Source organism: Phoenix dactylifera, unplaced genomic scaffold, assembly GCF_009389715.1.
Source record: "Phoenix dactylifera cultivar Barhee BC4 unplaced genomic scaffold, palm_55x_up_171113_PBpolish2nd_filt_p 001345F, whole genome shotgun sequence".
Classification (NCBI taxonomy): domain Eukaryota; kingdom Viridiplantae; phylum Streptophyta; class Magnoliopsida; order Arecales; family Arecaceae; genus Phoenix; species Phoenix dactylifera.
This window is the reverse complement of record NW_024068673.1, coordinates 75,171-97,829: the sequence shown is the minus strand read 5'-3', so window position 1 is coordinate 97,829 and position 22,659 is coordinate 75,171. Positions and strand designations below refer to the sequence as shown.

General features: G+C 38.9%; 1 long non-coding RNA gene and 2 other non-coding genes across 3 annotated transcripts; 1 reads left to right on the top strand and 2 right to left on the bottom strand.

Annotated features, from left to right (window-relative positions):
- Positions 1-13,587: 13,587 nt before the first annotated feature.
- LOC120108468 lies at positions 13,588-14,048 on the bottom strand. The gene is made up of 2 exons (XR_005509807.1): positions 13,926-14,048; positions 13,588-13,818 (listed from the first exon to the last, which is right to left on the bottom strand). It is a non-coding gene; the product is annotated as an uncharacterized LOC120108468 (long non-coding RNA).
- Positions 14,049-17,443: 3,395 nt separating this feature from the next.
- On the top strand, positions 17,444-17,515 carry TRNAT-CGU. The gene has a single exon. It is a non-coding gene; the product is annotated as a tRNA-Thr (tRNA).
- A 4,733-nt stretch (positions 17,516-22,248) lies between these two features.
- On the bottom strand, positions 22,249-22,357 carry LOC120108469. Its single transcript, XR_005509808.1, has one exon. It is a non-coding gene; the product is annotated as a small nucleolar RNA R71 (small nucleolar RNA).
- Between the last annotated feature and the right edge of the window lie 302 nt (positions 22,358-22,659).

Genomic DNA, 22,659 nt, shown 5'->3' with positions numbered 1-22,659 from the left:
CTCGGGGTGTGTGGGAGCCACCCCTACTTGTGGAAGGTGGAGGATTTGGGCAATGATATCCTCCGAGACGAACAAAGGGACACCGGCTACCGTGCCCTCTATACCCCCATCTCCCCTATGGACGGTACCATAAAACTCTCTAACTAGTCCAGGGTATGTGGGGAGATCTAGGGTAAGGAAATACTCTAGTCCCTGGACTCGCAACCTCTCTCCTATCGTAAAGCCCTCCCGGGAGAGATAGTCGAAATCGACGTATCTCCCGGTGGAGACCGCCTTCCCGGCACACGGCCTCGAGGGAACGGCCCTCGGCGGGGAATGAGCCGGAGGTTGTGGCCTCACGGGGTTGTTCCGGGCCTTGGAACGCCGCTCGGCACCGGTCGCGGAATGGGGCCTCTTCCGGCTTGGGACAGTAGTTTTGCGAGGCATGGTTGACCTAGAACGGGATGAAAACCTAATGGACGATGAAAAATCGACGGGAAAAAGGACCTAGAGGCGGCCGGAGACGTTCTAGGAGTCGACTCTAGGGTTTTGAACAGTGGCGGCGGTGAAAAGATGTGTTTTCTAAACGATGGAGTTAGGGTTAAAAAGTCAGATCCCGACTGCGAGTCGACTCCACTGAGTCGCGAGTCGACTCGACCTCGAGTCGACTCCAAAATATGCGCGAGTCGACTCTCCTTATGCGCCTGTTTACCTCGAGTCGACTCCCCCTTACGAGCCGACTCTGAAACTTGCTCGAGTCGTCTCGAACTCTGGCACGCACCTAAAAATCATGCTATGTTCGTGCCGAATGAGGGAAAATCACTAAGTTATGATCTGATTTGATGATCATTGTAAAGAAACTCTAAATTAACCATGATCTAATCATCAAAATCAATGAACTAGTGAAAAATACCACTAGGATGGATCAATCACTCCTAATCCCCTCCTAAGCACACTAAATCTCTCTTCACTTAGGGGTTTTGTAAAAATGTCAGCTAATTGATCATCAGTGCAAACAAATTGTAGTGTCACATCACCATTCAGTACATGATTTCTTATGAAGTGATGTCTTGTCTCAATATGTTTAGTTCTTGAATGCTGAATTGGATTTTTAGTTAGATTAATGGCACTTGTATTATCACAATTAATGGGTATTTTATCTTGTTTAATGCCATAATCTTCTAATTGTTGTTTGATCCACAAGATTTGAGCACAACAACTCCCGGCTGCAACATATTCAGCTTCAGCAGTAGATAATGCAACCGAGTTTTGTTTCTTGCTAAACCATGATATTAAGTTTTCTCCTAGGAATTGACATGACCCGCTGGTGCTTTTTTATCAAGTTTACATCCAGCAAAGTCTGAATCTGTATATCCTATTAAGATCAGGCTAGATTCTTTAGAATACCATAAACCTATATTCTTAGTTCCTATTAGGTATTTAAAGATTCTCTTAACTGCAATTAGATGTGATTCCTTAGGATTAGACTGATATCTAGCACACATGCAAACACTAAACATGATATCAGGTCTACTTGCAGTAAGATACAATAAAGATTCTATCATACCTCTATATAGTTTCTGATCTACAGATTTACCTGATTCATCTTGGTCTAATTTGCATGAAGAGCTCATGGGGGTGCTGATTGACTTGTTCCCCTCCATATCAAACTTTTTAAGTATCTCCTTGATATATTTGGCTTGATTGATGAAGATGCCTCCTTCAGACTGTTTGATTTGAAGCCCGAGGAAGTAGTTCAGCTCTCCCATCATGCTCATCTCAAATTCACTCTGCATCAAATCAGCAAATTCTTCGCAGAGGCGATTGTTAGTAGCACCGAAAATAATATCATCAACGTAAATCTGCACTAATAACATATCTTTGTTTTGCTTTTTCAGAAATAATGTTGCATCTACATTACCCTAGAGAACTCATGTTCTAATAGGAATTTGCTAAGCCTCTCATACCATGCTCTAGGTGCTTGTTTCAAACCATAAAGTGCTTTGTTCAATTTATATACATGATTAGGGTATTGATGATTTTCAAAATCAGGAGGTTGTTCTACATATACCTCCTCATTAATATACCCATTTAAAAATGCACTTTTTACATCCATTTGAAATAGTTTGAAGTCCTTAGAGCATGCATATGCTAATAATAATCTAATAGCCTCAAGTCTAGCTACAGGAGCAAAGGTTTCATCAAAATCTATACCTTTTTCTTGATTATAGCCCTTTGCTACTAGTCTAGCCTTATTCCTTATGACAATTCTATTTTCATCAAGTTTATTTTTATAAATCCATTTGGTACCTATAATTGGATATTCAGAAGGTCTTTCAACTAGATTCCATACTTTGTTTCTAGTAAATTGGTTTAATTCTTCTTGCATTGCATTTATCCAATTTACATCTTTTTCAGCTTCTTCTATGCGTTTAGGCTCAAAATGTGAAACGAAAGCTAGATGATTGTTTAAGTTCCTAAGGGATGCTCTAGTCCTAATAGGTTGAGACGGATCATCTAGAATTAATTCCTTAGGATGCCCGTGAGCATACCTCCAAGCTTTGGTTAGCCCATGATCTACTATAGTCTCTTGGCTTGATGATGCATCTTCAATTAATTTTTGACTGTTATCTTGTAATGTCATCTCGTCAATCTTTTCTTCAAGAATTTCCGTATCATCATCAAAATTAACTCTCTTACTAGAAGAGATATCACTAGAATCATCGAAGACAACATGTATGGATTCTTCTATAACTAGGGTTCTTTTATTAAAGACTCTATATGCTTTACTAGTTGTAGAGTACCCTAAGAATATGCCCTCATCAGATTTAGAATCAAATTTTCCTAGATTATCTTTTCCATTATTATGAACAAAACACCTACATCCAAAGATATGAAAATAGTTTACCTTTGGTTTTCTGTTTTTCCAAAGTTCATAAGGTGTTTTCTTAATAATAGGTCTCAATAAAACTCTATTTAATATATGACAAGAAGTATTAATGGCTTCTCCCCAAAAGTACTTAGGGAGGTTACTTTCACATAACATAGTTCTAGCCATTTCCTCTAGAGTTCTATTTTTCCTCTCCACAACTCCATTTTGTTGTGGTGTCCTAGGTACAGAAAAATTGTGTATTATCCCCTTTTTACTACAAAACTCATCAAATAAATGATTTTCAAATTCGGTACCATGGTCACTTCTAATAGCTACTACTGAAGTATCTCTAGCATTGGTTACTTCTTTATGAAATTTCTTGAAAACTGAAAAAGCTTGATCCTTATGAGCTAAGAACATGACCCAAGTGTATCTAGAATAATCATCTACAATAACTAGACCATATTTATTTCCACCTAGGCTTGTTGTTCTAGTTGGTCCGAATAGGTCCATGTGTAGTAGTTCTAGAGGTCTAGAGGTAGAGACACAATTTATAGATTTAAAGGAGTTCCTTGATTGTTTGCCAAATTGACATGCTTCACATATTTTATTCTTTTCAAACTTTAATTTTGGCAAACCTATCACAAAATCTCTTTTAACTAGTTTAGATATTGTGTCCATGCTTGCATGACCTAACTTACGGTGCCATAACCAACTAGCATCATTATCCTTAGTTTCATTAACAACTAAACACGGGTTGTGTTTGGCAAGCTCCTCAAGGTCTACAACATACACATTTCCACGTCTTATTTCTTTAAAAACTAAGCTATTGTCATTTGGGTTTGTTATGATGCATAGTGATGGTTTAAACATAACATTATAACCTCTATCATATAATTGACTAATGCTTAATAAATTATGCTTAAGACCATCAACATATCGAACATTATCAATAAAAGTAGAAGGGGTAATTTGAACTTTACCTATACCAATGATGTGACCTTGGTTATTGTCTCCAAAAGTCACAGCACCTCCCTTCTTAGCTTCAAGGGTGAAGAATTGATCCTTGTCACCCGTCATGTGTCTTGAGCAGCCACTATCCAAGTACCAGCAATTTTTGTTGACCTTGGCTGCAAGACACTCCTATACAAGCAAATCATATAATCTTAGGTACCCAAGTTTTCTTGGGTCCTTCATGGTTAGTCATGTTGGTTCCTTTTAGAATCCATACCCTTTTAATTTTTCTTTTTGTTTTTCCTTTTCTATAATTGCACACATTTGCTTTATGTCCTAAAGTTCCACAACAAAAATAGGTTATTTTCTTAGTTTTGCTTTCTCCTGCTTTAACAAAGAAGTTACTAAGAAGTTTTTGCTTATTTTTAGGTTTATATCCTAAACCTGCTCTATTGAATACCGCTCGTTGACTATTAAGTATCATATTCAATTTTTCTGAACTATATGTAAATTTTTCAACCAAGGATTTGTATTTTTCAAGTTCTTTAGTTAGTGTTTGTTTTTCTGCTTTTAGATCATTTAGTTCTTTTGTGATACTCTCGTTTATATGTTTATTGTTTTTGGGTTCTAATGTTTCTTTGTTCAGCCTTTCATTTTCTTTAGTTAAGGTATTATTCTTTTGTACCAAGATTTGGTTGCTTGTTTTAAGTTCTGCATTCTCTTTGATAAGAACATCTTTATCCTTAACTAATGAATCATACTTACGGAAATGAGTTTGGTTAGTTACTTTTAGTTCTTTATTTTTAACGTTTATTGTTTTGTATTCATCCATTAATTCATTGAAAGCATCATATAGTTCATCGAAAGTAAAATCTAAATGTGGTGCGGATGTTACCTCATTGTCATTGGCCATGAAGCAGAAATTGGCCTTTTCTTCTAGTTCCTCATCCGATGATGACGATGATGCGTCGGAGTCCGATAGGGTGGTGACAAGAGCTTTCTTCTTCTTGTACTTGCTCCCCTTCTTCAGTAGGGGACACTCAGCTCTGATGTGCCCCGGCTTCTTGCACTCATAACACCCAATCCCCTCATTTTTCCTTTCCTTACCTTTATCCTTGCGATAGAAATTTGAGGGGCCTCTCCTTTGATGAAAGGTCTTCTTTTGGTTGATGAATTTTCTGAACTTGCGCACGAGAAGAGCCTCATCATCATCTCCCTCATGATCCTCTTCTTCACTGCTGCTACTGCAAGACAAGTCTTTATTAGTTGAAGTAGATTTAAGAGCTATTACCTTTTTCTTATGGGAGGACTCTTCTTCGTTGTGTTGCTTCATGGTTAGCTCGTGCGTCATTAGAGATCCAAGAAGCTCCTCAAGAGGAAGCTTGTTCAAATCCTTTGCTTCTTGGATTGCCGTCACTTTGGCTTTCCATGACCTTGGTAAGCAGCGAAGAATCTTCCTGACAAGATCACTGTTAGTATAGTTTTTGCCAAGGCTTTTTAGGCCATTAACAATGTCAGTAAATCTAGTGAACATGCATGTGATTGTTTCATTAGAATCCATCTTAAATAGTTCATACTTATGAACCAATATATTTATTTTGGATTCTTTGACTTGATTTGTGCCCTCATGGGTCATTTCAAGTCTATCCCAAATCTCTTTTGCAGAATTGCAAGTAGAGACTCTATTGAATTCATTCCTATCTAGTGCACAATAGAGCACATTCATTGCTTTGGCATTGAGTTGTGCCTTCCTAAAGTCATGGTCATCCCAATCCTTTTCTAGTTTGGGTACTGTGACACCCTCTACATGGATGGATGGGATGTATGGTCCATTCAATATGATGGTCCACATCTCATAATCTTGGGCTTGGATAAATATCCTCATCCTAGCCTTCCAATATGAGTAGTCGGATCCATTAAAGAATGGGGGTCTTTGGGTGGACTGACCCTCGATGTGGGAAGATCCAAATGGGGTTGTCATTTTGATCTTTGACTCTTAGGGTAGAAGAGTTTAGGCTCTGATACCACTTGTTGCCCAGATAGACAACCCAAGAGGGGGGTGAATTGGGTTTTTAAAATAATTTGCAACTAAAATATTTGTGGAAGACTAATTAAGACTTTAGCAAGATGATTAGTTAGTTGCTATGTGCTGTGAGTGAGATGAGAGTAAGAGAAAGGAACAAACAATCACAAACACAAGGTTTTTATAGTGGTTCGGAGCTAACCCTTGCTCCTACGTCCACTCCCCAAGTCTCACTTGGGAATTTACTATAACCCTTTGGATTACAGTCGGTTGTTTTACAAGCTCACAACCAAACTTGTTGTTTTACGAGCTCACAACGAACTCGGTCGGTTTTTCCTGGCTCACTGACTAGAACCACCCCGATTGTTTTCTCGGGATCACAATCGAACCCTTACACGTTGGTTTTAACCTAGGCTCACCAACCAACCTCTACACCCTTGATTCAATCCTCCGATTGAACCAAGCTAAGACAATATGCTAATAATGAGGACAAACAGAAAAACAGAGCTTCTCAAAAGCAAATATACAGCAATATTAATAAAAGCAAAGTTAAGAGCCCTCAAACGCGTTTAAGTTGGAGAAGAGAAAGGGCTTCTTGAACTTCGGGTCTCCTCTTGAAATTTTGGACGACTTGAAGGCAGGAGGAGATCTTTTTCAATGTTGGAAAGATGTGGTTGGAAGGAGTTAATGGCGCTCTTCCCTCTTTTCGTTGAAAAACCACTTGCAGAGAATGAATGCTTGATCTTTTTGAATGGAATGGTAGTTCTCTGCCTTGCTACAGTCCTCTGTGGCTATTTAACCCATCCCCCATGGAAACTAGCCGTTAGACACTTTTTTCTGCCCGTTCTGCACACTCTGCACAACCTGACAATATGTCCGTTGGGGGTCGGAGTCGACTCGCGCGATCTGGAGTCGACTCGGCTGTAGCGGGAGTCGACTCATGCTTTTCTGGAGTCGGCTCGGCAACTGTTCCGGATTTGAATTAAAGTGACCTCCTCGACTGGGAGTCGACTCGACTTAACCTGGAGTCGACTCGCCAACTTCTAGAGCTGACTTGGCATTCTCGGAGTCGGCTCATCCCATGAAGTCCATGGAGCTAATTTTCAACTTGGCCCACTTGAGTCGACTCGACAGTCCTGGGAGTCGACTCGGCGCTCAGAGCCCGAACTCCCGATCTTCTGTCATTCGCCTCGTCCAGTCTTGGAGTCGACTCGGACTGTTCCGGAGTCGACTCGGCTCTCAGTTTCCGAAACATACCCTTCTGCCTTGGAGTCGACTCGAGCTGTCTGGGAGTCGACTCGGCTCTCAGAGATAATAATTTGGTCTTCTGTCTTTTTGGGATCGCGCTGTCTCGGAGTCGACTCGCGCATTGCGGGAGTCGACTCGAATCTCAGAGTCCGAAAACTGCTCTCTGACTTTTGCCTTGTGAACCACTGAGAGTCGACTCTCGCTTTTTTTGGAGTCGACCTGCCAACCATCGGAGTCGACTCGCGTTCCACAGGAGTCGACTCGAATCTCAGGGTCGAAAATCGCTCTCTGACTTTTCTGTCTGTAACTCCTTGGAGTCGACTCATATTACTCCGGAGTCGACTCGGTAAGCATCGGAGTCGACTCACGCACTTCAGGAGTCGACTCGCTGACAGGTTTTGAGTTGATGCTTTCTGTTCGTCTGTCTGTTCTCAGTCGGAGTCGACTCGTAATGATCCAGAGTCGACTCGAGCCCGTGCCAGTGATTCTGATACGCTTGGAGTCGACTCGTAATATTCTGGAGTCGGCTCGAGTCTCAGACTTTGGTTCAAACTGACTTCTTAACTTATCCAAACTATCTTGAACCAAATCTAGAGACACTTAGACAAGATTTTCACTGAAACACTCAATTGAATTCATTAGTAAACAAAAGATATACTCAAATGCTTTGAGCTCATCAAAATCAAATAGGGTTTTAATCAATCACTCCACGGAATCGAAATCAGAATCATAATGAGATTTGAATCTGGAGGAGAGTCAGGATTATATTTTGGGGGATTAGGGCATTCTCATTCCCCATTAGAATCGAAATGGGAATATGGGAAGACCCCAACCAAACGACCGGAATAAAAGTCACTTGTTCCCATTTTCATTTCAAAGCCCAACTCCCTCCAACCAAACGTGCCCTTAGATCCTCCATTATGGTGATGTTAAAGTTCCGATGCTTTCTTTTCTCCATGATTGACAAAATAGTAAATAACCTGATCTTTGTGAGGTGGTGGGTGTAGGGGTCGACACGAGCCAAACTTGAGCGAGGTAGGCTCTATTAAAGCTTAGCTCAAAATGTTTATAGGTGAGGTCAAGTTCGACGAGAGATCAAAGATGGAAACAGACATGGAGAAGACCTGAAGAGAGGATGAAAAGGGGAAAACTAGAGATAGGAGAGGGAGGCAAACATGGAGGTGGTGGACAAATGGAGAAGAGAAGGGGATTGGAATGGTTGGAAAAGACAAGGGGGATTATTAAGGTGGATGCAATAAGAGTGGGAGTCTTAGGGATTAGGGTTTCTCTAATTCCCAAATAAATATCACTTGAAAGATCAACCATTAGATCTTAGTCAAATAGTTGAATAATAAATAAATGTTTCAATGGATTGACCTCTTTATCACACTAGATCCATCATAAATATTAGTTGATATATACATAAGAGTAATATTATTGCGTGCCCACGTTTGGTCTACCATCATCTAGATCCATCGGATTTCTTTGAGATATGGGCATTGGATGGACTAAAGGGCTGGCCTAGACAAGGTGTTAGCCGCCTTTTTCCTTCTTTTGATTTTATTGTTTACTATAAGAGTGATTGGAACATTCTCGTATTATTTTTTTATATTTATGGCTTCCTTATTGTAATTGTGTAAAAGAAATTTTATTATTCAGTTATAGCCTGCCTAAATTTAGCCAAATGCAAAGTTAAAAGGGAGTGATAATTGTTTGCCATGCTAGTGCTATGTGTTGGATATATTGCATGTAGTGAATTGGTTTTGTCTCCTACTCAATTTTTGATGCAATCACAACATGCCCTTAAGACAAGATATGCCACTAAGTTTTTTCAAAGGTTGAAACTCCTAACCAACTATGATTCACTAGTATTGAACAATATAGGATGGGAGGATGCAGATTTGATAAATATTGTTGCTTTTGATCCTAAGACATTGATGTAGGTTGCCTCTGTGGACCTACAAAATAATGGAAAGAGGATGAAAAGCTCGCTAGATTAGCTTCGGTCCGGTCCTCCGATGCTTAAGTTAAAGTCAAGGTTTGGTAGGAATGAAGAAGGAAGAAGAAGGAATAGGAAAAATAGAGAGACAAAATCTCTCCCGGCCAAGTGAATTTCTTGTAGAGCCATTTGGACCTTTTTATAGTTGAGATCTTAAATCTTTCGAAATTTCATCTCAACAACTCGAAGTTGTAGCGTAACAGCCTACTGACGTGCCATAAAAAATTTTAGGGTCATGCTGCATCAATCTGGCATGTGATGGGACTAGGCACATCTTTAGAAGCCAAGCAGCTTCTTCTGTGGGGGAATTTTTCTCCATGTGGGTCAACGGTCAACATTGCCGAGCCGAGCTGAGAGGAAGGCCGTCTCAGGAGATGAACCCTTATGATCTGCTCGACTTAACCCCCACCTCGACCAAGGAGACTAGGCTGAGATTGCACCGAAACAGCAACATAGGTTGTGCACTTGGACTTGGACGAATCTTTTTGCGCCATATCACTCCGATTATTTATTACCACAACAAATATGTTCTCTGATTAGAACCATTAGGTAATTAATAGTAAATATAAGCATAGAAAAACAAGTTGTTATGTTTTTGCATATCCTTGCCCATCATGTTAAGAACATGATTACCAAATTTCAATTTCAAAGATCAGAGAAGTTAGTAAGTATGTATTTTAATAATGTTTAATTAGCATGCCATCATAAGAATACAAGGATAGTTACTCAAGTCACCTCAGCCAATTGTTGCACACTCCATGGATGAAAGGTGGAAATGATTTGAGGTACAATACTATTTTGTATTAATTAAATACATGAAAAAGGTAGCCAAATTCTTATTTATGTTAGAATACATCAAGCTAAAGGTGCCGAAAGAAGACAAGCCTAAGTAAAAACATTGAAAACTGAAATTGCTACCAACATCTTACGAGTTTTCTTGCAAGATATGCAATTCATCTATGTTCTACTAGGTTGGGAGGGGTCAGCTACTGATAGCAGAGCGCTTTGGATGTCTTTAAGATCTGACTGCGAACAATGTCTTTAATACATGAAATTTGATTTGGATCTTCTGTTCTACTATTTAATTTTATCTGACTCAAAATTATTTTTAATCTTAGTTTACTGCTATCTTATGCTACATACATGGATGGAGAGGGATTCCTTGCACCATTTAGAGGGCAACAGTATCATTTAAGTTTATTGAGGGAAGGATACCAACCAAATGCGCTGGATTTTTTATACTGAAGCATTCGGTAGCTAGAAACGTGTAAGAGAGATGTTTGGTCTGCTTAAGCCATGCTGGGCAATTCTAACGAGTCCTTGTTTCTACCCAATCAAGACACAAAATCGAATCAGCATGGCATGATGTCTTCTCCATAACTTTGCAAGAATGGAGATGAACAAAGATCCACTGGAGGAAGAGGTGAAGGTGCAAAATCAAATATCCAACAAAATTGATGGTGATCGATCCAATTACAGTTGTCAAGCCATCGGATCAATGGAGTGCATAGATAGATGATTTGGCACTTATAATGTTTGATAATTGGAAAGAAAGCAGACAATCTAGATAAAGTTGTATGGCTTTTAAGACAAGCTTTTTGCATTTATTTTAATTTGAGATCTCTGGAAATTTCGTATAACAACTAAGAACAATTGTCTGTGCTAATAAATTTTTTTATGGAATCACATGTACAATTTCCTTTCATGGCATTTCCTTTTATATTTTTATTATAGTTCTCAACTTGGTTCATTAATAATTGCATTTCATGTATGGTAATTGTGGTTTTACTGATGTCTACCTAGTATTGGATGTGCCTTGTGTTATCATGGCAAAAATGATGATGATCTGATATCATTATTTCTTAATTTTTGTTATTATTTAAAATATTTTCTAATTGTTAAAATGTCTTCTTTAACACAATAAATCTAAGCTAAATAGGGCTGAAAGTGGGTCTGATATATTCGACCGTAACTATTTTTACATTCGATTTAGGTCAAATTTGGTTACTATTTTTTTAGTCTGGTCGGATCTGGATACAGATATAGATAGTTAGTTCAAAAATCTTCCGGATATGGGATGTGGATACACCAAATTTTCTGGATTCGGATCTAGGAAGGCTACATATTGAATCCAGAATCAAGACTTAAAAAGGACCTCATCATTGTGCATGATATGTAACATGGAAGTATAAGTAAGTTTGGTTGGGACAACATCAAGAAATATGTGACCATTGAAGTATAAGTAAGTTTGGTTGTCTAGCTATTTTTATATTATTTTCTTCTTTATGTTTTGCAGTGTCATAAGGATGTAGCTCAATTTAGGAACAAGCCATCCTTGCAATGAAGAGATTAATATATTTTTCGGAAAAGATGATGAAGAATGTGGAAGGGAGTAATGACAACTTAAACGAGATTTTAGATGAATTTTTTGGACTATGATGTTGAAGTTATCTTTCCTGCCACTTAAACATCAAATGCTATGCCAAGCCGAGGGAGGGTCTGGTAAAATGAAGAAAAGAAAAAGCACCAATGCCCTGGGAGAATATATATTATAGAGCCTGTGCTAAATATTGGGTCCAACATTAAATATGTGACTGCTGGACTTAGTATTGCAATTGGGATAAATGCTGCAGTTTCCAAGAAAAGATGGGAAATAAACAAAGAGTTGTTGGAACTGTCTGAAAGACAGCAAGCAGTACGGGGTGTTCAGTTTTGATCATGAAATAATTGGCATCCTTTTTCCTATTCATGATGATGAGAAGCAGAAGCTTGTATGTGGGCGCTACTAGATGCTTGTATTTGAGATGCAGTAATTCTAATGTAGGGATCTTTAACTTGTTTTGTTGGAATGTTGCATGGACATTGTCATTATTTTGATTAGTTTGTGATACGTGCTGTTCGAGATATTTATACATTAGTCTGATGATGAATCTTTTTTTAATATAAATAAATATGTTCAATATGCTTGAATTGGTGAGTTTTAGAATATATGTTATTTTTTGGACCTATATATATAAAATATTTGGATAGAAATTGAGAATTTGGCAATTGTTTATTCTGAATTTTTATTAGGAATGATGAAGTTGTTAACAATAATGTAATTGCGTTGTAATAAATATTAAATAACATTATATATGTATACTAATGTAATCCATATTTAGTATACGTTATCTAGTGAAAGGAATTACAGGACAACTAATAAAAAGTTCATTTCTTTCCATTATATATGCAGTTAAACCAGACATTGGAATGGAACAAGCAGTCCTCAGATAAAGATTCTTGGTAACAGCATTTCAAATAGTGTTGTTGATGATAAGCTAGGTTTACACCCTAAACAGACAAGTGATAATCTTTTTGTCTTCCAACTAGCATAGATCCATCTATAATGAAGGCTTACATGTAATCGTTAACTTTATCAAATCTCAATTGGTGTGCTTTTTTTTAATTATTATTTCCAGTTTTCATTCCACTAGTTGTCTTCTTATTGGTTTCACTGATTGTCGTTGTTGCTCTAATATTCTACTCTTCCGTCGAAAACCTTCAAGCAAGTAGGCTTTTTGTAGGTTGGCCTCGGCTGCAACCAATTTTTGTGATCTCCTAGGTCTCACCTGACCTTAGCTCTCCTCGATTCTCACTGGTCAGTGCACACCGAGCGAAGACGAACCACAGCTCAGAATCTAGCGACAGTGGTTATAAGTGAAAGGTGATACAGAAAGAAGCACGAAACTATTGAGAGAAGCTTTCCATGGGGCATAAAACGCTTGCATTAATAAATAATTATTTGCACAACAACAGAACCGCTACTTCTTTGGCGATCCATGTATGAACTTCATCTCCAGAAGAATATATAAAATCTTTCTGTTCTTCAAAAATGAGTTGCGCTACTTAATATTTCAAAATATTCAGATCTGCTTTAATTCGAGTACCTAGACTTTGACTGCAGACTGAAGCCTAATTCTTAATTTGCTGACATTTCTTAGACCAATTCAATTATATTTTGAACTCATCGGCAACAAAAAACTTAAAAGTAGCAGCAAACACTACAGGAAAAAGTAGCTATCCCGGCGCTTTGTTGGACCTTTAGCGACGCTTTTTAACGTCGGCTAAAGTACCACCGACGCAATGCCACTCGTCGCCAAAGCGTCGGACATACCAGAGTGGAAATAGTTTTTGCCGACGTAGAGCGAAAGCGTCGGCAAAAACATGGATTTACCGACGCTTACTAGCGTCGGCAATAACTCGTCGAAACTTGGTTTTTCCCGACGCTTTATAACGTCGCCAATTTGCAACGCTTTAAAGCGTCGGCATATCCTCATTTGCCGACGCTAACTTAATTGTTTGAAGTGTCGGCATAAGCTTGCCGGTGCGGGCACTATGTCCTTTGCCGACGCTTAAAAGCGTCGGGAATTGCTTTTTTGAAAAAAAATAAAAAACCAATTCATATTATAAAACACAAATTACAAAACATACATTATAACAATATGAACCTGTATTACATTGATACATACATTATAACAATATGAACCTGTATTGCATTGATACATTAATACAAACACTCAGATCATTCGAAATGTGAATATTGTAATATCTGATTAAAAATTTGCTTACAAAGTTTCAAATTACAATGTACTCTGAAAAATAAAAAACATATACATATCAAACTCATAAAAGATAATCTAAAATGCATCAGGGACGGGATTCAGCTCCATCATCATCTCTACAAGCGTTTGAAGTATCAGGAATCTACAAAAAAAAAAGAGAAACCTTAGAAGTTTGGAATAATATGATACATTAACTCATATATCATAATTGATAATATGTAAAGTATTCAAATATATATAGTTATTTACCTGAGAAGGAAGAAATCGTTGTAACATTGATGAAATATTCGTAAGCTGAGCTTGCAAATTTGCTTGGTTTTGCTTCAGTTCTTCAATAGTTGCTTGAAGATGACGAACTTTTGCAGTGTTACTAGATTCTCTCTCATTTCTTGTATATGTGCCCACTGAAGATAACTGAGTGGGGGTAACTCCAACGCCGTAACCCCTCACTCGCCCATAACGTTCTGGGCCCATCAATTCAGCTAGCACTTGAGCTTCAATATGATTAGTCGCGTCGGATGATGATGACCCTCTGACGCGCTCTGAAATAAGATTTGTTGCCATATCCTACATCTCTCAAAAAAAATTCAAATTAATGTATGCCAATATTAGAACCAAAAAAAAATACAACACAAGTCAAAGATGAATACATACAACTATATCTCTGGACTCCTCCCGGACAAAGCTGCCATCTCGGTGGGTGTGAGTCATCTTATAAAACTCCACCCTACCAGGCTCCCTCCCATTATCATCCATCTACAACAAAAAGTATATTTCAAGAGTATACATGCTATATGATAGAATAATTTAAGATAAATTTAAAGAGTTTCAAAAAAACTTACGAATTCGGCTCTACACCTCGCATAACTCATGGAGCCTGAAGTGTGAGGAATAGTTTGTGATGCTCGAGCAGCTCTACCAATATTGGAATATGTCTTCCTCGAAAAATAATAAACAATGTAATTAATACAATGTATAAATTTCTAATCTATAATAATAGTAAATACAATCTAAGGTATTGAAAAAATATACACAACCTGAGCTCTCTCGGAAAATCAGTAGTGGACAAGCTCCCTCCACTGATGAGAAATTACATCTGGAGGACAAACACGGGCCACCTCCTCTTCAGTCATGCCCTCGTGCTTCCAATCTGCCTTTAGCTTCACCTTATATTCTTTCCATTTGCGGTTGACGGACTTCAGCACCCAATCATGGCTATTTGCAGGAAGGACAAATTTTTTCTACATCAAAGTCAAAAATGTTATATCAATGTTAAATCAAAAAATAATTGAAGATAGTAAGCAGCTTCAATTCTTTACCTCAACAACTCTAAGAAGCTCAACCTTATACGAAGGAAGCATTTCATTCTATTTCGTATAGTTGAGCGGACACAATTGTCCCTTCCGCGCAACTGATCCTAAAAACGTGGATAAAATGCTTGCAGCATTCTTGATGGGCTGCCCCAGTTCGTTGCAATGGACGGCAATCTTCTCATCCTCAGGTAGGGTCCATACGTCCCGTGCTCGAGTGGGCCCTCGTGTTCTCCTCACTCTCCCCAGTCCATCCATAAAATAAGAAGTCCATTAAAGGCAAATGATTTAAAATAGTTAGATTGTAAGAGAAATTAATATAAAAACTGTAAATCAAAATACCCAGGACATCCACGTCATCCGTGTCTGGACAATCTGCAGGTGGCGCGTGCGCAGACTGGGACCCGGACTGAGTATGAGGCTCATCGGGCTGCTGGGAACGATCAGAAGTAGATCCCACGGATATGTGCTGAAACTCAATATCTCTGAAACGTTTTCCTCGCGGCATGTTGTAATCTAGTATGCATAAAAAAGAATCAATATTAGTTAATTAAAAGTATAGAAATAATTTATAAAAATAATTTAACGCAAAGTAATTTATAAAAGTATCAATATTCCGATCGTAGAATATAATAAAAGATGTGATTAGTATTGCAGACTTTGACTCAAGTTTCTTTTCCTTCTGGAGGCTGTCAAGCAAATGTGCCTAATGAATAGACAACCATAACATAATCTCATGTCTAAACATAATTCTGAAAATTTATATTGCATTAATATATGTCAGATATCCTACAACAATTTAAGAAGTAACAACTAAACAGGACAATAAATGTAACAAGAGAGAGAAGCTCTATAATGAGAATTCAAATCCAACATACAAGTTGTGTGCATCTGTCCGGTCAAATAAATGAAAAGAAGCAGCATCCATAAATTTCTGATGGCACGTATATGCTAAGCAAGTTGAGAAAAGGTTACTTTGAGAATTAAACGAGTATCAGCATACACAGATTCCACATAATACGTTTATGAGCATGGAGCAACCATTCCAGTTCTCAAACTGCTATAAATCAATTGGCATAGAAAAGTAGGGAGAAAAATGTACTTAGCATTGCTAATGAGAATACGAAATTTTAATGCATTGATAAGGAAGTGGAATTACCACTAAAATTCAGGACTGAAAAGGAACAAAACTTAAAATATTGGAGTTACCATTCGTTTGCTTATATATGGTTGTATTTTGAGTGGTGATTCAGACTGGTTCTCATTCTTGAAGAATTTTCGTTTCTCTATCTCAAATTCTTTTCTAGACTCCTTTCTGGTACCTTTTTGCCAAACTCTACCAAAATTGGGTAGCCAGTTAGCATCCCAACTTTTTGCAACAACTTCCCCTCGCTTCTCCATCTCAAGTTCAATTTTTCTTTTTTCTGCCCATGCTGCTCCCACACGTTTAGGATTCAATTTTCGTGACTTCCCTAACTTCTTATCCATGTGTAACCCTTTGTATGTGAGACTTTTTTCATGTTCTCTACTTGTTTCAAACCAGGGAGGTGGAGCACCAGTATGCACATTTGCTTGACAGCCTCCAGAAGGAAAAGATACTTGAGTCAAAGTCTGCAATACTAATTACAGGAAAAAATATTCTTAACACCATTGTTAATACATGCCTATAGTTACAAAAATTTCATCTACTTTACCTTTTGGGGGCGTTTGGTATGGGATAAACATCCCAAGATTAAAAATAATATAGATGGATATGATGAGATCACCTCGTGTGATTATACTATGATGATCTCACATGACAGTGATTCCAAATTATCTCTATTCTTCAAATTATCGCCCAACCTAGCGATGGAATATCCATCCTTGGGATTGGGTATCTAAGATCACAGGCATGATCTTAAGTTGAAATTTATGAATAAGAATCTCTTAATTCAGTGAAAATCATTGAAGAAATTAACAGAAAGCAAGGAAACGAGATGGAGGTGGAAGGACCTGCAAGAGCTTGCTGGGGACAGCCTCCTGCGACTGAAGCTGTGCTTGGGTGTTTGTCCTTCCCGAGTAACTTCATCTGTCCATCTCTGACACCATAAACCACATATTATAGAACAAGCTAAAAGCCAGTTTTCTCATGAAGTTCACCGCTTAGAAAAACCTTTTGAAATCACTGAACCACAACTAACATCAAACTAAATGCATTAAAGAGATTATTTCTATTTTTTCCAAAAAAAAGCTGTAGATGAAGAAAATAGGAGAGAGAAAATTACCAGGTGGAGATAGCGAGAATAAGTTGAATGAGGTCGTAAGCCATGGAGGAGGCTCCGGCGGGGACTCCATTGTGGAAGGTGAGGCGCGGGTTCCCGTTCTCCGCTCGGACGCCGGTGATACCAACAATTGGAATGGGTACCGAGAAATTTGATTTACGGGATTATAAACTGTTTTGACAAAAACGCCGCGTGTGCTTCCGTAGCATAGTGGTAGTGCGTTCGCTTCGTAAGCGAAAGGTCGCGAGTTCGATCCTCGCCGGGAGCTGCTCCTTTTATTTAAAGTCTTACGTGCAAATAATCTTTCATTTTTGTTTGTTTAATCCTCTTGTTTTTAAATTTTTTTTAAAAAAATATTATAATGCATTTTGGTCTTCTTTGTTTTGAAACTTTTTTTTTTTTGTTTTGAAAGGCACCCGGGTGGGCTATTTGTGCTGAGAGCTGTGAAGATCGGCTCTTCAGCCTGTAGTTCAGCTTGCTGAATTAGGGGTGAAAGTGGGTTGATTTTTATTCTATCACATTCGTTTCTGTTTATGTTTTAGATCTATTATTTTTTTTTGATCCAATTGAATCGGATAGTCAACTATAAAATATCCCGGATGCGGATACTGAGTCGGATTAACCTACTTCTCCTGAATTCGGATTTGGATATCCGTATTAACAATTTTATCGAACTTGGATGACAGATGCTAACCCAAATCCGTCACCCAAATTTTAATAATCTTTCCTTCCTTCCACTTTTCCTTCGACTTAAGCCATCTCCACCCGAGTACCCCTCCTTTCTCTTCGACTCTTCCGCTCTTCGTGACTTCATCGTCTTCAAGTAGCTAGGGTTTCGGACTGAAGCCCGACGATTGCAACTGGTGATGGCCGTGAAATTCCTTGGAGGTGCCATAGAACTCGTCGCATGCCTCTACTGTGGAACTAGTCCCACATGGTTTTTGAGAAGTTGGGGTCTCAGTTTCCGAAGAACCAAAGCCCGGTGATTACAACTGGCGACGGTCGTGAGATTCTTTGGAGGTTTCTAGGTCCATAGTTTCCATCCAATTTGGTGACCAGCAACTGGCCAGCTGTGCGCGGCAGTGTGAGGTGGTTGGCGATGTCAATTGTGTTGGAAATCAATAGGATTCACACTCACAAATTATTCTATGGAAGAAAAGTGGAGAGGATTTTAGGCACACATGAATAACTTGTATTCCACATAATTCAAGGAACACGAGATCCAGCCATTCCCATGGATTCACGCCCTTCTCCAGTGATCTTGCGTGCAACAATCAAGCCTCCGCGAAATCAAAGACCGCAGACCACGTCCTCCTCCTTGCGGGGATCCATCGCTGGGTCTTCAGCGATCTATAAAAGAAAAACGAGACAAGGAAGAAAAGGGGGAGGAGGGCACAGTTTGAAGAAGAGAGGGGGGGGGGGGTCGGTGATGAAAAACAGAGCATGCTCTATTTTGGAAGAGAAAGAAGAATAAAAAAAACAAAAAAAGAGGGGAGAGACGCTGGGAGGCCAAACGTGAGAAGAGTATTTTTTTTATTATGAAGACGGAAGGTCGTCCGGAGGCCATGCACAGCTTAGTGATGAGAGTACAAAAGTACGATCTACATACTACTTAAATTAGTCTTATTGCCAACGGATAACGATATTATCACTAATTTAATATTATATTTTTGATTGGGTGCAGGTGATCAGAAATCAAAGTTACAATGCGTATTTAGAATAAATTGGGCCTAGACAAATGCATAACTTAGACCACATACGCCCAACCTCGTCATGGTCTGATCAAACCCACCAATCTTCAAGCACACTTGCACTCGAGGGATATATGCCAGCCATCCTAAGGCAACACGCAATGGGACATCCGAAATGGCCACATCAGCGTTCATCCCGTGATCAACGAGTCCCCTCCACGTCGTCCACACCCGTGATGAGTTCCCGCATCAACCCGCTTGCGTTCTCATCCTGCCCGAGCCCGTGAAGCTTCTCCCACATGATCTTCTTTCCCCCGTAATCCCAGCTTCCGGAAATTGAGTCCCAGCGATCCTAGACGTTCGCAATTCACTCGTCCACGCCCCTGCCGTCCGCGATCCATCCGGGTCTCCCACCGGCTCACGCGTCCATCCCTTCTCAGCCTCACAACCCGATCAACGCTCCTCCACAGCAGCCGCGATCACCTCCCAAGCATCCGCCTCCCTCACCGTTTCAAAGATTCCGAGTCCGTTCTTCAGCATGTGATCCCGCCTCACAGCCGCTCCAGCCGTCCGCGATCAGCTCCTTTCCGGGCGTCTTCCAGATCTGCGGCTCGTCCCATCCATGACCTCCCAGCCGTCTGCCTCCTCTTCTTCCGCCCGAGACCGAGATCCCATGCTTCCGGGCCAGCGTCAGTTCATCCCAGCTTCCGCAATCAGCTCGCATCCGGGCATTCTCCAGATCCCGCGATCAACGCCCGATCCCGTGAAGCGCCGCAGCAGCCGCGATCACCTCCCAGCCGTCCGCATCCTCCTCCTTTCCAACGCTCGTGAGCATCTCGGCTGGGGAGGGAGGGAGATTGTTATAAGAAGGGGCTCCGATTTGAAGAAGTGGGGGGCGGTTCTCACACAAAAAAAAGAGAAAACAGAGGAGTTTTTCCTCTCTCTCTCTCTCGGGTTGTTCTTCAAAAGAAAAAAAAAAGAAACGAGGAAACAGGGGAAAATCCTAGGTGAAAAAACAAAAAGAAAACAAAAAGAGTGAAAAAGAGAGAGGGAGATGATCGGCTAAAGTCCTAGGTGATGGGTGAAGGAAAATCCTTTGGTGTACCGAGTTCATGATGTAAATTCTAATCCTTTGCTTTATACGATTTATCTTTTGATTATGTTATGATTCTTATATGTTGAAAATTCTTTTATGATTTATGCTTATTGATACATGTCTTCCTCAATTATTTGATTCATCGTTGACGTTCTAAGGCACGTTGAATGCTTAAAAAGAGAATTCATGTTATCAAGAACATACTCAATAATTAAATTTTATCTGCTTATAATTTTTAAAAGAAAACAAAAGAATCATAGAATTTATTGCATGAACTTGATATTATTAAAGGAGATTCTGGATCCCTACACCATCTTAATCTATCCAAACTTCGACTCTCTATTTACTGGTTTATTTTCTATTTGCAAACCATCATCTTAATCCACAAGTTTATTGAATCAATTAATCTGAAATTAAGCTAATAATCCATAGATCGTTCCCTGAGGAATCGACCTCGGACTTCCGAGTTATACTACTTGTGCGATTCTCCTGCACTTGGGAGAACAATTTTATTTTTGTACCAAGTTTTTGGCGCCGTTGCCGGGGAACGGCTGAGTTATTAGTATAATTTTAGATTTAATTTTTACCTTAGTAGTTAGTAATTTTCTTTTGAAAAAAAAAAATTAAATCTTTACTACTATTTTTAATTCCCTGCACAGTCTGCATCAAACTCTGATATCATAGATATTAGCCGTCTGATTTGACTCAAATTTGGTCAGCTAGTGCAAGACACATTGTTCGATAATCTGAACGGTCTGATTGACATTCTGATACATTTTTAGATTAATACGAAACCTTGCTGCTTTCTATTTTAAATTTTCTGCATTTAATTTTTTTTTTAGAATCAGAATTTTATTGTTATCATATCTCATTAACCCTTGTTGCTAATTAAAAATTTTTAAAAAAAAAACTTTAAGAAAAGATCAAGGGTGATTATTCAAAAATTAAAAAAAAAAGAGGAAAAACCTAAAATTTCAAATTTCAAATTTCAGAATTCAAATTTCAAACGTCAACTCATAAAATTTAAAAAAAAAATAAATAATTTGCTTGATCACCTATTCAATGAAATTTAATGTCATGTCATAAAACATTAAAAAAAAAATCTCTTGATTGTTGCATATAGTATAAGGCATCAGCATAAAATATTCTAAGGGCTGAACCCATTTAAAAAGATAAGGTCGGAATTTCATCACTCGTCCTTAGCCCAAAAATCACCCCAGTGCATAAATATCCTAAGCTTAACTAAAATCAACTAGACGTTGGCCCCTAAGGACATTCGAGCTCAATAGGACAAAGACCACCGAAAGTTGCACCAATTTCGCTCTGTGGCTTAGTTGATGTCTAGGCAAGCTTTGTCCCTAAAAGGGAGACAGTTCATCTATTCGAGGCAAGTGGGTTTTAAGTGGGACCTTTGCGAACGCATCGTGACCCCTCCACTTACCTGGGAGCTTACCTGGTCAACTCGGTTAATTAGACCGGATTGGAGGCTTAGGTGCCCTCTTCAAACCAGTTAGGAGCTGTCTAGAAATTTAAGAAAAACATTAGAAATTGAGGTGTAATGTTTTGTTGCATGTTTGATTGTGAATAAAATTTTTGTTTTAGGATATCGTTTTAGGGTAACTTTAGTTGGTACTTATATTTATTTTTTTATTTTTTTTAAAAAAAAGAAAAAGAAAGAGAGGGAAATATTTTGCATGCTAAAGTGGAATAGGGACGACACCGGTCGATTAAGTCGTACAACTTTAGATCATCCCTTAGGACATATCCCTGAAATTCCTTCGCAGTATCTCACACCTTGTGAGATGGCTGATTTAAATGAAGATGCGGAGAGTCACCACAATCGAGAACGAGAACCCCATGTTATGACTCTAATACAATACCTACAACCGGCTAGGACTAGTCAGCCTTCATGCATAATTTTTTCTGATAATGTAGGACATTTTGACATCAAACCCGGGGTAATTCAATTGCTGCCCAAGTTCCACGGGTTAGAGTCCGAGAGTCCGTATCTTCATTTAAAGGATTTTGAAGAATTGAGCATTACATTTAGAGTGCCAAATGTCACCGAGGATGTCCTCAAGTTGACATTGTTTCCTTTCTCTCTAAAGGATAAGGCCAAAACATGGCTAAACTCTTTGCGACCTAGATCAATAAGAAATTGGCCAGATATGCAGAGAGAATTTTTAAAAAAGTTCTTCCCCACACAAAGGACCAACTTTTTGAAAAGACATATCAGCAATTTCCAACAAAAAGATAATGAAACATTTTATGAATGTTGGAAAAGATTTAAAGACCTTCTTCTCTCATGCCCTCATCACGGATTCGAAACTTGGAGAACCATTAGCTTCTTTTATGAAGGTTTATCTCCACAGTTGAAACAGTTTGTAGAGACCATGTGCAATGGTAGATTTTTAGAAAAACAACCTGATGAGGCATGGGAGTATTTGGATTCCCTTGCTGAGACTGCCCAACTTTGGGATAACGGGGATAGAAACAACAAGTCTTTGCCTAAGCCTACTAGCTCTGTACAGGGAGGCCTTTACAACCTCAGAACTGATGATGATCTTCATGCTAAAATGGCAGCCCTCACTAGGAAGGTAGAAGAAATTGAGCTTAGGAAGGTTG